This window comes from Haliotis asinina, chromosome 15, assembly GCF_037392515.1.
Source record: "Haliotis asinina isolate JCU_RB_2024 chromosome 15, JCU_Hal_asi_v2, whole genome shotgun sequence".
Classification (NCBI taxonomy): domain Eukaryota; kingdom Metazoa; phylum Mollusca; class Gastropoda; order Lepetellida; family Haliotidae; genus Haliotis; species Haliotis asinina.
In genome coordinates this window covers 43,947,159-43,963,545 of record NC_090294.1, presented here as the reverse complement: position 1 = coordinate 43,963,545, position 16,387 = coordinate 43,947,159, and the positions used below count along the sequence as shown (strand labels likewise).

Below are 16,387 nucleotides of genomic sequence, written 5' to 3'. Positions count from 1 at the left end.
ACATTCTTTGAGACTTTGAAACTCAACTTTTGTGACTGAAAACTTGCCTTGCAGTGAACTGACTTGTGAAGGTCAAGGTTAGAGCTGATCCTCAGTAACCATGTTTGTCATAAGAGGTGACTAAAGCGATCAGGTGGTCAGGCTTACTGGCTTGGCAGTCACATATCATTGTATCACAGATGCATAGATCAATGCTTATGCTATAGATCACTGGATTGTCTGGTTCATACTTGACTATGTACAAGCAGACACCATATAGCTGGAATATTACTGAGTCGTAAAACTAAACTGTCTTAGTCACTTGCTGTGAATGGTTTATAATAATAAATGTTTCTGGTTTATAATAATAAATGTTTCTATAGCACTATTGCCCAGTTTAGGAACTGCTCAAAAGCACATTTTTGGAGCCTACACAAAAGCTGCAAAAGGTCAACAATATGTTTTGGTGAAAAAGTGGCTTTCAACCTTTAACTGAAAAGTAGTCACTTATGTTGTGGATCTGATCACCATTTGAAGACTGTTCCAGAGAACAGGGGCTGCTCTAGAGAAGCTGCAGTCGCCATAGCATGTTTTGTTGGGTGTTGGAACATTGAGAAAATATTGTCCTCCTGATCTCAAGTCTCTGTGTGGCTCATACTCATTAATGAGGTCTTATAGATAGGGTGGTGCCATTCCTTGTATCGTCTTAAACATTAATATCAGAATCTTGTACTTCATTCTCTCTGCCATCTTGAGCCAGTGTAAATTCTTGAAGACTGGACTCATATGCTGATCTTTACTTGTCTTGGTCACCAGTCTGGCGGCTGTATTTTTCCATAGCTGAAGCTCATTGATAAGGTGTTTTGGGATACGGTACAGCCATACATTGCAATAATCCAGGTGAGACAACACAGAGGACTGAACCAGAGTGGCAGCAGTCTTTACATTCAGGAATCTCCTTACTTGGCTGATGTTTCTGATGTTGTAGAGTGCTGTTTTACAGACTTTAGAAACATGAGGTTAGAGTTTAGGTTGCTTGCTGTGACACTTCGAGGAATAACACTCTGCAATCATGAGTGTACCCTGTAGGGAGAGACTGCAGCGTAATTGTTAAACTATTACACCTCACTGGTAGCGTGGGTTGTTTACTCCCCAGGGAGTTGAGAATTCATATTGCATGCACTCAGATCCATTTACTGGGTTAATAATGTATAAATGTGGGCATGCTTTAAGGTGTGGTTTGGGCATATAATAGATATCCCCAATTAAATCTTAGTAGCCATTCATGATATTGGACAGCTTCAGCCATTCATGAACCCCAGCGGATGTTTTTAATAAAATGTCATACATATCTGATGTTATATTGATATATATTGAATAGATGTTGACTAAGTGTTGTTTTTTTAAACTTATTATCAATGTTATTTTTATACCAAATTACATTACTTAGAATATCCAAACAGTAATTGCACTACAAATAAAATATTTTGTCACATTAACTGACAAAAGTGCTCATTTATGATTGTCATATCAGATCACAGTATAATATTTAAAATATAGAAATGTCCCCATCAACTATAGAAACTATTATTGCAGGGTGATAGACTTCAGTAAATCATCCTATTCTTATTCAAATGTTACATAAATACTGATGAGGCTGTTTTTTTCACAAACAAAACCCCCAGTGCCCCCTGTACATTGGTGCGACTGTTCACAACGGAGTTGCGTGTATGATAACTGAGAGCGTGATGGAGCACCTGCTGTTGCTGATGTTGTAGATAACTCAGTTGGGGGTTACTATTGACTAGCCTTACAAAGTTTGCTCTCATTGTAATCAGATTCATTAATTGTCTGGTATCCCTAACAGCATTTGATGTCTATATATTACTCGCAATTTAATGTTTTTTTGTCGATATGTTCCAAATAGCTCATTTCATGACTTGTATTTGGAGTGACTGTTTAAGAATGTATCTGGGCTGTGTCATGTTGTGGTTGAGAATAACATTTCTGAAAGTCAGTGTCTGATTAAGGTTCCATTTGCTGGAGCATACGCAAAGGCTCTTTTTATGTTGATGATATCCTTGATGTTGTGTCTTGCATTGAAGATATCATTGTGGTTGCGCTTTTAGTTGATGATATCCTTGATGTTGTGTCTTGTGTTGAAGATATTGTGGTTGCGTTTCTATTTGATGATATCCTTGATGTTGTGTCTTGCGTTGAAGAGATCATTGCAGTTGAGTTTTTAGTTGATGAGATCATTGTGGTTGCGTTTTTAGTTGATGAGTCCTCGGACTCATGTGTTAAGTTGATATCAATGAGATGATAGTTAAGTTGATATCCTTGAGGTCATTTGTTAAGTTGATGATATCCTTGAGGTTGTTTTCTATGATACTATTCAAGCTAAAAAAAACACACATTAAAACCAAAATTTAGAACTATTGCTGACTGCTTCAGTTTCTTCACCTTATTTAGAGCTGACTTTTTTCACAACATGGTGAATTAGCAATGTATTCAGCTCATTGGGGTTGTTCAGTATCAAGGGACTCATTTGTACCAAATTGGTGGAAAATGCATCTTGAAAACACAGATGATTGATGCTGTCGTTAAACGAGTGTAGCCATTTGTATATAAGTAGGTCATATTTGTCATAATAAAGTTTTATTACATTCTCTCCATAAAGCATCAGTGTAATTATTTAGTTTCTATTTTTGCAAACTTGAGTTTGAGAACATTAATTACTACAATGTATAACTTTATCATGGAAACATGAAAAGATGTTCTGATGTAAGTCTGCGTTATGGATACTTAAATGATCGTTATGGAAAAATGATGAATCCTTTTTTTTAAGCCTTTTGAGAAATGTTAGTCGCATTTTTTTTGTACATCTTCAGGAATAGCAACACATGTCCTAGATTATGTGAGCTTGCTGCTGAGTGTCATTCATGATCAGGTTGACTTGTCTATCTTGAAAGAGTCAGACATGTGCTCTTCAGTTCATTCCATCACTTTTTGGTGCCTAAATCTTGACTTGCAAACCCGCATCGTCTGCCTCACCTTCTGCATGCATTTACTTATTTCCTTATTTCCTGAAACATCTCTCACAAACATGTCTATGCACCCATCACTTTCCTACATATTTACCTGTCCAGGCCAACTCACCAACTCACCCATGAGCTCACTTGCTCACTACTGTCTTAACTACCCATCTCACTTAAAGAATCATCCCACCCACTGATTTACCAATACAATCTCGCTTACAGACTCAACCCTTCCCACTGACTTCCCAATGCAATCTCACAGACTGACCCCCACCAACTTACTTACCAATGCAATCTCACAGACTCACCCCCACCCAGTGACTCACCTATGCAATCTTACTTGCAGACTCACACCCACCTACCAACTCACCAATACAATCCCACTTACAGACTCACCCATCTCAACCTGCCAACTCACCAATACAATCCCACTTACAGACTCACCCATCTCAACCTGCCAACTCACCAATACGATCCCACTCACAGACTCACCCATCTCAACCTGCCAACTCACCAATACAATCCCACTTACAGACTCACCCATCTCAACCTGCCAACTCACCAACTCACTTCATCATCCAGCGAACCTACCTGTCTAATCAACCCGTATTCATCAACCCCAAGTCAACACATCCCTATAACAGTCATATTCACTGAAAGGAAGTCACTTGGAAGATCCTGGTTAGAATTGGTCTACAGCAACCAGTGCTTGTCATAAGAGCTGACTATCAGGATGTGGTGGTCAGACTCACAGACTTGGCTGACACAGCACCGAGATTCTTCAGTATATGGATGACAACTTATTCCTTTTTGTATACAACATTTCTGGGCTACTTCTTGCTCTTTTTTCAAGTGAAGCTTCCTGTAAATCTATCTGTAACATAATTAGCTGTATATCACTCTAGTGTTCACATCCCCTATCCTCATTGTTTGTGTCAACCGGCTTTACCTTATCCCCATCCTCGATATCTCCAGGGTATGCGTTCCGATAAGTGTCCACTAGACCCTGGATGCATCTATTGGCTCTGACAGATAATTTGATTACCTACCTTTTGCTGGCTCTACATTCTTGCAGTAGCCAATCAGCTAAGCTGCCATTACAACCCCAGCTTGTCAGTGTCAACATAGATAGCGGTTGCGGCTGCTGCTGCTGCTGCGGCTGCGGCTGCTGCTGCGAATGTTTGTTCACAGTGTGACTTTGGGGAAATGATGCAGACAAATACATGCACAAACTCTTTCTACCCCTTTCAGAGTACCTCCACATTTGTACTGCCAAGTTTAATCGGTTAGATAATTTAAAAAGCAAAAGTGACTTGTGATTGGTTTGCTCAACTTCCCAGCATAGATACCTGATTGGGTGAAGAAGGAGGTAATAAATTCATCTGTTAGGGCATAGATCCATCCAGGGTATAGTGGAGAGTTATCAGAAGATAATACCCTGGAGATATCGAGGATGTCTTATCCCAATAATCATTTATAATTTTATAACTGATTAATGATTGGTCCTCTGTGATTGATTGTACATACATGTACATCTCTGGCTTCCTGTAAATTCTGGTATATATGTATTTTCTGTATTTGTATTTAATCAAGTGAGGAAAGGGCAAGATGTAGCCCAGAAACGTGTTAAACAATAAAGAAGTTGCCATCCATATACACTCAGCCCTCTTGGTTCTTCAGAACCTAGGATACTGGTATACATACAAATCTCACATTCATCAATACTGGACAAAAATAGTTAAGCATATGTGTCAATTTTGAAATTATGAATAATGATATATTTATTCATTGACATACCGATAAAATATCAGTAATAGAAATAGCGATACTCATAAGTTATTTTGTCCAGTATATATTAACAAATCCAAGGTGTGTAACCTCCATTAGGTTCATGTGGCCAATCCTACCAGAAACTCACATGAACACAGCTATGTCATCTAGCACTAGGCTCTTAAAACAAATCCATGAAAAGAGACTCCTGTGTGGGTCCAACATTATGTAGCATGGTACTGTCGGGATATTTATGAACAAAAAGATGCCAGATCATTAGATGCTGTTGTGAATATCAGCTACACTACATTGGAAGAAGATTGCCACTAAAGATGTTTGTTTCTCTCTTGCTGAGTCTTCTTAGTCAGATTTGGGGATGTAAGGTATTAGTGTCTTAATTAGTGCCAAGATGTTTATATTTACTTAGCATGACTATTTCTGATGATTATCAGATGTGTGAAATATTTCCGTAAATTGGCTTGTCATATTTTATATTTGTTGATTAGCCATTCGCCATGTTGATTGTATCTGTATACAGTACTTCCTGTCTCGTTGCCATAGTTGCGTTTGTTGATACAGTCGGTTTAGCTATTTGGAATCATGGCTGATCATCCCTATTTGATGCACACTGATTTGCTGATTATTTTTACTGGTAGCCGATTTCTGTGTTTTTGATGGGGCTTTTGCTTTTGAAGGACCTAGGATTGACAAAATACATGCAGTGCTGTATGTGGGATGTTTTTCTTGCAAACCACTCACTCACTCACTCACTCACTCACTCACTCACTCACTCACCCACCCACTCACTCACTCACTCACTCACTCACTCACTCACTCATCACGCTGAAAGCCTGGATTCAATTCCTCATATGGGCACAGTGTGTGAAGCCCTTTCGTGGTGTCCCCTGCTATGGTATTGCTGGAATATTGCAAAAGCACCACAAAAACAAACTCTTCCTTAAACTTAAAAGGATATTCATGTTGGCATTTGCTTAAAAAATCAAGTGTGAATATTAATGACGGCAATAACTTTTAAGTGACTGTTTTTGTGTCTTTTTAAAGTGTTGTTTTAATGTTCATGTCGTGACACAATATTCTGCCATGAGTGGTTATTATTTTAACATTCTTCCTGAAGAATTCTGGTATTTTTAGGATGAAATCTGTTAGAAATTAAATTGGCCTAGGTTAACACTTCCAGTTTCAGAAACTCCTGACCACTTAGGATGGTTATTACCACACATAGTGCACTCAGCAGTTGGAGTTTCATGTGACATAAAAAAACAGAACTGTTACAAATCTGAAATTTGCTTTTCATGAATAGGGATGATTGTTATGTTAATGTCCCACCATGTGTTGAATGTAAATCCTGTCTTTGCTGCTGGCATATTGGGTAATACATGCTAATGTCATTGACTGCCTTTCAGTGTACACAGTTGCATCACTTGTTTTTGGCAGGTACCTGTGATTCTTGATTTGATTTTGGGCTTGTTACAGTTATGCTTCAAGGTGTGTTATCATACTATGGTTGTGGTTTCACCAAAGTGAGTGTGTGAGTAAGTTAGTTAGTTTTATACTGCTTCTTGCAATATTCCAGCAAAACCATGGTGAGGGACACCAGAAATGGGTTTCACACATTGAACCCATGTGAAGAGTCGGTCCCAGGCCTTAGGTGGGATGAATGAACTCTTTTAACCACTACGCTAGATCACTTAGCCTTTTACCAAACTTACAATCGTTTGATGCAGTCAAGACATGCTGATATATCAGGAGTAGTGACTTGTCAGTGTGTGAACTTATTCACAGTTGAACTCTCCATTCAGGCTTGTTAAGGCATTAGCCAAAACATTCAGGTATCATCTTTGAATCCACCAGCATGTATGTTCCCCATTTCTGAACACCTTGGCATCTTTTCTCAGATTGCATTTCTTGGTTCTTTGACACTGTTTTTAAAAATAATGGCGTTTTTGATTGAGGTATTAATGGAATGACACTGAATCATTTTTGAAGCTGGACATCTGATTTGCTTCAGAGTTTGTAATAGCTGTCTCCTTGCTTGCATTTGGGAATCATTCGTAACTTTGGTCTGGTAACATTTACATTACGCTGTAGACTGTCTTGTCAAAAGTTCATGTCAGTTGATACCTATCTGCACAGACCAGTGAAAGTCCAAGGGTAGAATAGGTCTTCAGCAACCCATGCTTGCCACGAAAGCCGACTATGCTTGTCGTAAGAGGCGACTAACAGGATCAGTCAGACTTGCTGACTTGGTTGACACATGCCATTGGTTCCCAATTGCGCAGATCGATGCGAGACATGTTGTTGATCACTGGATTGTCTGGTAGAGACTCGATTATTTACAGACCGCCACCATATAGCTGGAATATTGCTCACTCACTCACTCACTCATTATTTCTACACATCATGAGATCAGTGAAGGCATAATTTGATGTCACGGTCTGCTGTCCTTTTGTCTGTTTTCATTTCATGGTTGATCATGAAGAAGTTAAGGTTTCTGATGTACATTTACATGTGTTATTACTAGTGTGTGTGAACATGGAAGAAACTCCACAGATGTCATATAAACATATAGTAACATTCAGCCAATCAGGTTCACTGTTGCTTATTGTGTCAAGTGATACATATTGCAAGTGGTGTTGTCCTTCTGAAATAGGGACATCTTTTTTGGTGTACTTGTAGTGAAAATAAGAATGTTAGCAACAAGGATGTCACAATCCGGATCAGCATTCTTGAACTTGGTCAGTAATAAATGAAACTTACAACTTAATTGATGACCACGAGTTTAAACATGAAGAATGTTCTGGATTTCATCTTCTTCTTGTTCTTTTATGCAATGTTCAGGACCCAACATCAGGTGAAACTAATGGATAGTAACTGGTAACAGTGACCATGATGTCACAACTTCTTGTTTATTGTATAGATTGACAGTGGTGTTCATATTTGTCAAAATGTTGCTGATCTTGAGACTGGTGAGAGGATGAAAGTAGCACCTGGTGTCATGTCCATTCTTCCTTTGGGCTGGATTTGAAAGTTCCAAAAGTATTTGTGTTAAGAGATATATAGTATTGGATCCTTCAAACGTACCACCACATCCTGGCCTAAAAGGGTTTTTCATCAGGTTAACAGAAGTTTGAAACCATTGGAATTTATATCATCTTGATTCTCAAACAATCAAAGGATTTGTTTAAACTGTTTCAATCTCAGAAAAGCAACATTTCTTTCAAAATCTTCTTTTTGACTTTGCATGCCTCTTTCCAACATGATAAATCAAGGAAACATTTAAATAACTTGATTACCAGAAGTGGTGAGCTCTTATATCGTTAGATATCTGACTTCAGAGGGTTCAGACATTTTAGCCAAAATGAATATATATTTGTTTTTTCAAGTTTACTGGGAAAATGATATTTGAGACATTGGACATTCTTATTTATATAATGTATGTAAAGTGTTTCTATATGACCACATGTTGACAGGTTGTGTTTGTATTTTCAGGTAAGTGCTGACTAATAGTCTGACCAGAAAGTACTCACTCAGGTAAGTACTTAGTGACCTCAAACTGTAAGCACTTAGTGACCTCAAACTGTAAGCACTTAGTGACCTCAAACTGTAAGTACCTAGTGACCTCAAACTGTAAGTACTTACTGGCCTCAAACTGTGAGGTACTTTGTGGCCTCAAACTGTAAGTACTTAGTAGCTGTGTGGAGTGCAGGATTTCCTCACAGATTCCAGCAAGAAGTATGTTTTCCCACTGGCACCAATTGTCCATGCTTTTTCTCACAAGAAGCACATAATGGGGTCAGATGGTGAGGCTTGCTGACTTAGTTGACATGTCATTGTATCTCAGTCGTGTAGATTGATGTATATGCTATTGATCACTGGATATTGTCTGACTCAATTGTTTACAGACCACCTCCATATAGCTGGAATATTGATAAGGGTGTTATTAAACAAGAAACCAAGAAATCGATGCTCATGCTGTTGTTCACTGGATTGTCTGATCCAGTGTTGCGTAAGACTAAACTCACTCACTCACTCACTCACTCACTCACTCATTCACTCACACACTCACTCACTCACTCACTCACTCACTCACTCATTCACTCACATACTTACTCACTCATTCACTCACACACTCTTCATCTGTTTTCTTTTGAATATATTGTATAGACATCTTTCATTATGATTGTGTAATCAGAGTTAAACAGACCTGTCCTCAGGTCTCTAGACAAAAAGATGTCTAAAGATTTGAATTTAATGACATTGATACAGAGGCAATATCTATTTTAAAATACTGGTATAAAATTTAAATACTCTCAAGAGTCTCTTAACAACAATATCAAGAATGAAGGTGAGCTCCAGAGCATTCACTAGTTCGTCTCAACATTGCAGAAACATCACAATTCGGATATAGACTTAATTGAAAGCCAGTATGGAAAACATATCTACAAGGTGTGTTCGTAAATGGACAATGGTGTGCCATGAATTGTGAAATTGACAAAGTGTGGTTGTCAATTAAGTCTGAAAGGCGGGTGTTAGGTTGTCAGGTTGTCAGTTAGCACAGCCACTCATTTCTTGTATGTCTTGGCAGGGGAATTTCCACTGCCTCTTCAGATAGTTGCTGATTTTGAAGCTGACCTTGAGGTTTGTCTGTGTATGTGTGTGTGTGAGAGAGTGAGAGGAGGAGGAAAGAAAGAGAGTGAGAGGAAGAGGAAAGAGAGAGAGAGAGATGACCTTGCTGTTTATTTTCAGAGAGATCTGTGAGTGGTTGAACCATTTTTGGGGTTTTTTCAGTGTAAGTGAATGACTGCTTGCTGTTTTTTCAGTGACTGAGTGAGCTGATAATTCTGCTGTTCAGTGAATGAGTGAGATAGTTGACTTTGATGTTTTTCCATGTGTGAGTGAGTGAGTTTGGTTTATGACAGTGAAGGGTTGTATCCCAGCCTATCAGCCACATGTGGGATACAAGCTTGATGCACTGGTGAAACATATACTGGTCAGCTGCTGCGCTTCATCAACACAACTCACAGATCCATGATCAGATTAGACCTGAAACAATTACCTGGGACAGCTCTGCCCCTAGACATGGCAGGCTTTGACAGGACTGTCAGAGATATTGTCCTAGGAGAGCTGTACAACTGCCATAGTCACATGTGGCCGGAGTGTTAGCTTATATCTGCAACTTGATCAGCAGAGTTGTGTGCCTTGGATAAACTAGAACCTGATGATTGGTTGGTTGTTTAAAACTGCCCTCAGCAATATTCCAGCTATCTGTAAATCATCATGTCTGGACCAGACAGTCCAGTGATTGATAGCATGAGCATTGATGTACCCACTTGGAATACGATGACAAGTGTCCATCCCTGATCCTATTAGTCGCCTCTTGCTACAAAACATTGGTTGCCGAAGCTCCATTCTAACCTGGATCTTCACAGGATCTTTTCCTCATGAGCTTGACACTTATCATCAACATGATGTAGCAACCATACATTTCCCAGTCCAGTGCTAGAATTCGCAACACAGACCTTTTGATCTGAAGTCAGACGCCTTATTTACATGACCAAAGAGATTAAGCTTGTCAGCAAGCTGACAAGGTGAGGATGTCATCTGTGGGATGACTCCACACCCTGCTACACTGACAAGGTGAGGATGTCATCTGTGGGATGACTCCACACCCTGCTACACTGACAAGGTGAGGATGTCATCTGTGGGATGACTTCATGCCCTGCTACACTGACATTATGTCAGAATTGTTGTTGAACAAGCAAATTCTGATTCATATTATGCAAAGAAACTTGTATTTGTGGTGGTAGGAAAGATCTCCAGAGTGTTGAGTCTGGAAAAGGGAAATCTGTATGCTAGTACATATTGACAGTTGTAAGGGAGACAGTAAGCTCCAAGATGAGCAGAGTATTGGCGATATCGCTGCTTGGCTCAGTCATTAAGAAACAAAAGTTGTTTGAGTAGATATCTATTGTTAGCTCTGTGCCATTAACACGAGACTCTAAATGAAGATATGGTGGCTGTGAAGTCCGAACTTGTATTAGAAATAGATATCAAATCATCTCAGTGATTCAGGAGCCATCTGCAACAGACTGTATGACATTGTAGCTCAACATCTGAAGAGCTAACAAGGAACAATGGGACCATGGAAACAGAACCTTTCTTCTAGAAAGTACAGAGACACTTCTGCAAAAAATTTGCCTAGAATTCTCAAATAGACCTTTTTCTTAGAATTCTGAAACAGAACCTTTTGCATAGAATTCTAAAACAGACATTTAAATTGTTTAGACTCTTAAATCAGAACTATTGTTTTGAATAGAGTGAGTGAGTGAGTGAGCTAAAATTTGTAGTCACATTGGTAATATGTCTGCCATATCATGACTTGAAAGTTATGAATTTGTAATAGACATAAATACTCAGAATGGAAAACAAAGGCTTTAACGCAGTTTCCTTAGGAGAACTAGAACGTTTGAATCAGAAATATGATTAAACTATCTCACATCAAATATTGCTAAATTATTTCAAACTTTTATACTGAGACTCTTAAAGTTTATTCCAGAAACATTTAACAAATTTTTCTTAGAAACTTTGACAAACCTCAAATTCATACTTGAAACACATATATCATGTCAAATATTTGCACTCCATCTGCACTCAAAATTGATGTGTCTTCAATAGTTGCAAATAGTTGATAACGATATTTCCATGTGAACCTAGGTTATACTAGTCAGTGTGTGACGTCTGTAGGCATATAAAATTAGACGAGTATTGTCAGAATCTGAGCAACAGGAGATACCAGCAGACAGACAGATGAGTGATAGGTACTAAGTGCAACTAAGTTTATTCCTTTTTATGGTACGTGAGGTAGAAAATTCCTTGATAGCTTCATGGTTTAAAGGAAAGCAAATTTGATCTTTATTAGTTCAGAAACAGACAAATAGTTTGTGATTGTTAATAGACAAGTTGAGATTTTTTTATGTTGTTTCACTCAAAGTTTTGAAAAAAAAGCAAATTTCATCACTATTAGCACACAAGCAGACAAACTGTGATTCTTGACAGACATATTGAGATTTTTTTATGTTTTTTCTCAAAGTTTGGGCTAATTTGATGAGACTGTCATTGTGCAAATGACCAAATGCACCTTGCAGTGGCGTGAATGTACATGAAATGGATGCCCAAGATTGTTTCCGCTGAGACAGTTAAACATTGCCACTGTCGAAATTTACATGCAATAAACAGCGTACTTGTCTATTTTGGTTCTTTGATGTGTAGCTCTGTTGTGAATTATGTGCAGGTTTATTAATTGCTGTGACAATAATCACTTGGCCTGTGTCTCGACAAACATCATGTAAAGTCTAATGAGTAGTTTGTTACCTTCTCTGCATCGTTGAAAGGTCGCTGAGCGCAATAGAAGCTCGTCCATTTCACAAGTTAACAGGTTTTCCTCAGGGTTCTCTTCAAGATATTTATGTCACTTTCACATGGGATCACAAACTGGAAAGGCATGATGAGTTGTCCTCAGACATTTGTGAGCAAGGCAGGTTGTTCTTTATTTCTTGGTACCCAACTAATCTTATTGAGGTGAGGTGAAATGGTGTTTAACATTACGTTTGTGTTTTTGTTTCTGAGGGTTGATGACATGACATGAGATTGGTTCACTGTCTGATTGTACTTCTTGACGACTGATGAGGTGAGGAGTAATGAGCTGATGTGGGATATGTGCACAGGTAAACCACAGGTAAATCTATCCTGACAACAATTGCATGGAATAATAATCGTGGACTCTGTAGTGTGTATTTTTTAGCAGAATGTTAAAGTTAATCCAAGGTAGGCCTTAATATTGAAATAATATGCCTGTCTGTAAAATGGTTGCAGTGTGAGGTTGCATTGTACTTTTGGAGGAGCAATGAGGTGGTGTAAAATGGTTGCCGTGTTAGGGTGCATTGTACTTTTGGAGGAGCAATGAGGTGGTGTAAAATGGTTGCAATGTTAGGTTGCAGTGTACTTTTGGAGGAGCAATGAGGTGGTGTAAAATGGTTGTGTACTTTTTGAGGAAAAGTGAGGTGGCGTGAAAAGGTTGCAGTGTTGAGTTGCACTGTAACTTTGAGTTGTAGTGAGATCATGTAAATTGGTTGCAATGTTGGTTGCAGTGGACTTTTGAGGTTTCTTGAGATGAAATGGATTCAGTATCAGGTTGTGGTGGACTTTCTGAGAAAATAAGCAAGTTGGACAAAAGTAAAACCAGGTTCTGTTAAGAAGTTGGTTTTCTTCATGTTTATTACACAGAGCTATTTCAGCTGTGGTCCATGTTCTTTATTGCCATTACATGATGGATTCAAAATTGATACTAGCACAGTATTTCAATTTTATAGACTTAAAAAAAATATGTTTTGAAATATATAATCTTTCATGTATGTAGTTTACAAACATAAACAATTGACAAGCCTGTGCTAAATATGGATTCCTGTAGAGATGAAAAGACCTGATCATCACTGACGCAAAATACCAAGTTGAAGGAAGAATATACCAGACAGTTTGATGCCGGTCTATTGTAGTGGGGACAACTGCTCTTCAGTAACGTCAGATTCCTCATTTTCTTGGCTTCGTGTTCTTTGGATTGATCAACATTTTTTAAAGAATTTCTGTCTGAAAGTTTCTGTTAAAGCTTCTGGGATTTGTATTTACATGTGTGAAAATGTTTTGATTGAAAGGCTCCCTTTGATGAGTTTTTGAGTACACTTTGTATAGGTTTTTGTGAAGACTGTTTTGGCCTTCTTTTCATCAGTTTGTTTTAAGGATTTGAACAATTTAAATGTTTTTGCGCAGGAGGTGGGAGAACTGACCACAGGTTGCATGTCTTAGTTTAGTTTTTTTGTCTGCCTGGAAAGTGAAAGTGTCATACAGAGCAGTCTTAAAAGATGGTACTTGTTGTTCCTATGCCTGTCACTCTGCAGTAATGAGAGGCGCTGTGATCCCTCTCTGTGTCATATCAAGAAGTCTAAAAGATGGCACTTGTTGTTAACCTGCCTGGCACTATGCTGTAATGGGAGGTGCTGTGATCCCTGTCTGTGTCATACCAAGAAGTCTTAAGAGATAGTACTGGTGAGATCAGAGGACGAATTCTGTGTCTGAGTCGGATGTCCATGATAAATGCTTGGTATCAAAGCAGAACAGCACCATAAAATCAACATGTGTCATGGTTAGTTTATTTGTTGATTAACACCACACTCAGCAATATTCCTGCTATTTGACAGCACTTCTTACATACCTGAGTCTGAACCAAACAACTCAGTGACTGACATCATGAGCATTTACCCATGTAGTTTGGTCACGATGACATGTATCAACCAGCCCGACCACCCAATCCCATTAGTCTCCTTTTGCAACAAACATGTGTCCCTGGAGACCAATTCTAGCTTGGATCTTCACAGGTCCGTCATGGCCACTGCAATCAGCCACTTATACATGTACATCTCTAAATTTCTGCAAAATCTTGAACGCAGCGTTAACCACTATTCCACTTCAGCTCACTGTCATCAATAAATATCCTCCAAGGCAGAGGGACCTATATGAGCCAGAGTTCAAATCCATACAGCAAAAGATGTTACCATCAGTATTAGTAAGCAAATATTTGCCCATTGAAGCACATTTACTGAGTAATCAATAAATCAGCAAAAATCATTGGGGACATCAAAGGGAAATTTCATGGACAATTAAACGTGTATCAGATCATTTATTGATCTCCACCAAACAGAAGTGTTCTATTAGAGTATAACTGTGTGTTAGCTTTTATGGACAAATTTTGTAACTTGTTGCTGAATCATCGTTTTTTTATCTGGAGTCATAAAATATAGATGAATCTACATGTAAATATTTCAGTGAGATTATTTTTGGAAATATAACAATACAAGAAAATGTCTTGAGCATTACTATACAAGCAATGTTTATTCATTATAGTGAGTGAGTGAGTGAATGAGTGAGTGAGGTAACAATGTGCAAACAACAGCAAATGCTTTACGGGAAGCAAACTCTTCAAATAATACCCATTCATTTTAATCCTTAGTAGTAGTGTTTGTTATTAAGGAATGTGAACGAAAGAACACTATGGTGAGCGAGTTTGTGTGCTAGCAAGTGAGTGAAAGAGTGAGTTTTTCAGTTGCTTTAGGCAGTATTACCGCAATAACAATGCAATAACAATGCAAGAAGATTAGAACCGTCTTCACACATTTACCCCTCATTGACAACGAAACCCTGATCTCTGGTGTAAGTAGCAAACCACTTGGCTGCTCTCTCACTATCACTTCATCATTAAAATTGACATGCCTTTGGGAGCTTCAGGAAAGAATAGGGCACTGGTGAAGTATGGTTGTTATAAGGGACATCTTAAGGGATCTGGAAGTCAGGCTCTTTGACTTGATAGATTATGACTGATCCAGACAGCCAGAACCAGCTCTGAATATCAACCACAGGTTTGTCTGGTGCAAATATGTTGGCATGAGGAAAGGCATGGGAAACTTAGAGGAGCCAGGATACCCTATTCCAAGACAATTCTGCAACTGTGTTCTTTCAATTAATCAGACATTGTATAGAAAAGTTTATTTCAAAGGTCTATTGCATAAACTGTAAGTATGAACAAAGGACATGGCAGAAAATGAGTTCAAATGTTTGATACCTTACTCTCTGTAATACAATGCATTTAGGATTGTGAATGATATATTTTGTGTTCCAAGAAGTTATAGTTTTGAAGCTTAATGAGAATAAAAAATGTGATCTTTCAGCCCTAAGATATCTTGTCTCATGGCCACTCAGTAATTCTAGTGGGGTTGTATACTGGACAATTATTTTATGATTGGTATTTTATCAGTGTGTTAATGAGTAAGTAGATGATTGTTCAAACTTTGTATATATCCCTAACTATTTTTGTATTGTTAACAATACTGAACAGCATAAGAAACACAGCTCTGTTTTGTTTTGTTATTTTTTCTCAAGTTTCTAAATGGAAGACGTAAACATGAACACAAACTTTATGACATTTCATTTTTTTTAACTTGTGTTTCTTTTGCTGTTCAGGATATTTTGCTGTAGTTGTGAAGGATAATGAAAAGCTGAAGTGTGTCATTTCATCTGTGAGTTATCTTGTCTCATTCCTGCAATGTTGGGATCAAGATTCAATTGTCCATTGTGCACTTTGAAATATTTCTGGAACTTTGATGTTTCCGTAATAGCGACTGATTTAAGATAACTATTGTTCAACACACACTTAATTCCAAGGGCCATTCTGCTATATTGCCTAGACCTGTATTACGGAGACCTTAAATTCCGCAAACAATTGAACAAAAACACATTTTTCCCCTAAATTTATGAAAATTAGGATTTTGAGACAATCTAAATTTTGTCCTAAATTTTATACCCATTTGTTTCAAACTCCTTTTGAATCCTGGTTTATGACGTTTGTGTATATTTTGTATAAACTTTGCTATAAATGTGTAGTATCTCTGCAAAAGACTTGCATCATGCAATATATATTTCTAATCTAATATTGTCAGTATCCTAGCATAATATTATCAGTACACACACTCTGC

The 16,387-nt window shown here is 38.1% G+C and overlaps 1 protein-coding gene across 2 annotated transcripts in view; it reads left to right on the top strand.

Moving 5' to 3' along the window:
- LOC137265586 (phosphatidylinositide phosphatase SAC2-like) overlaps positions 1-16,387 on the top strand; it is a 345,091-nt gene that overhangs the window by 183,875 nt on the left and 144,829 nt on the right. The window lies entirely within an intron of this gene.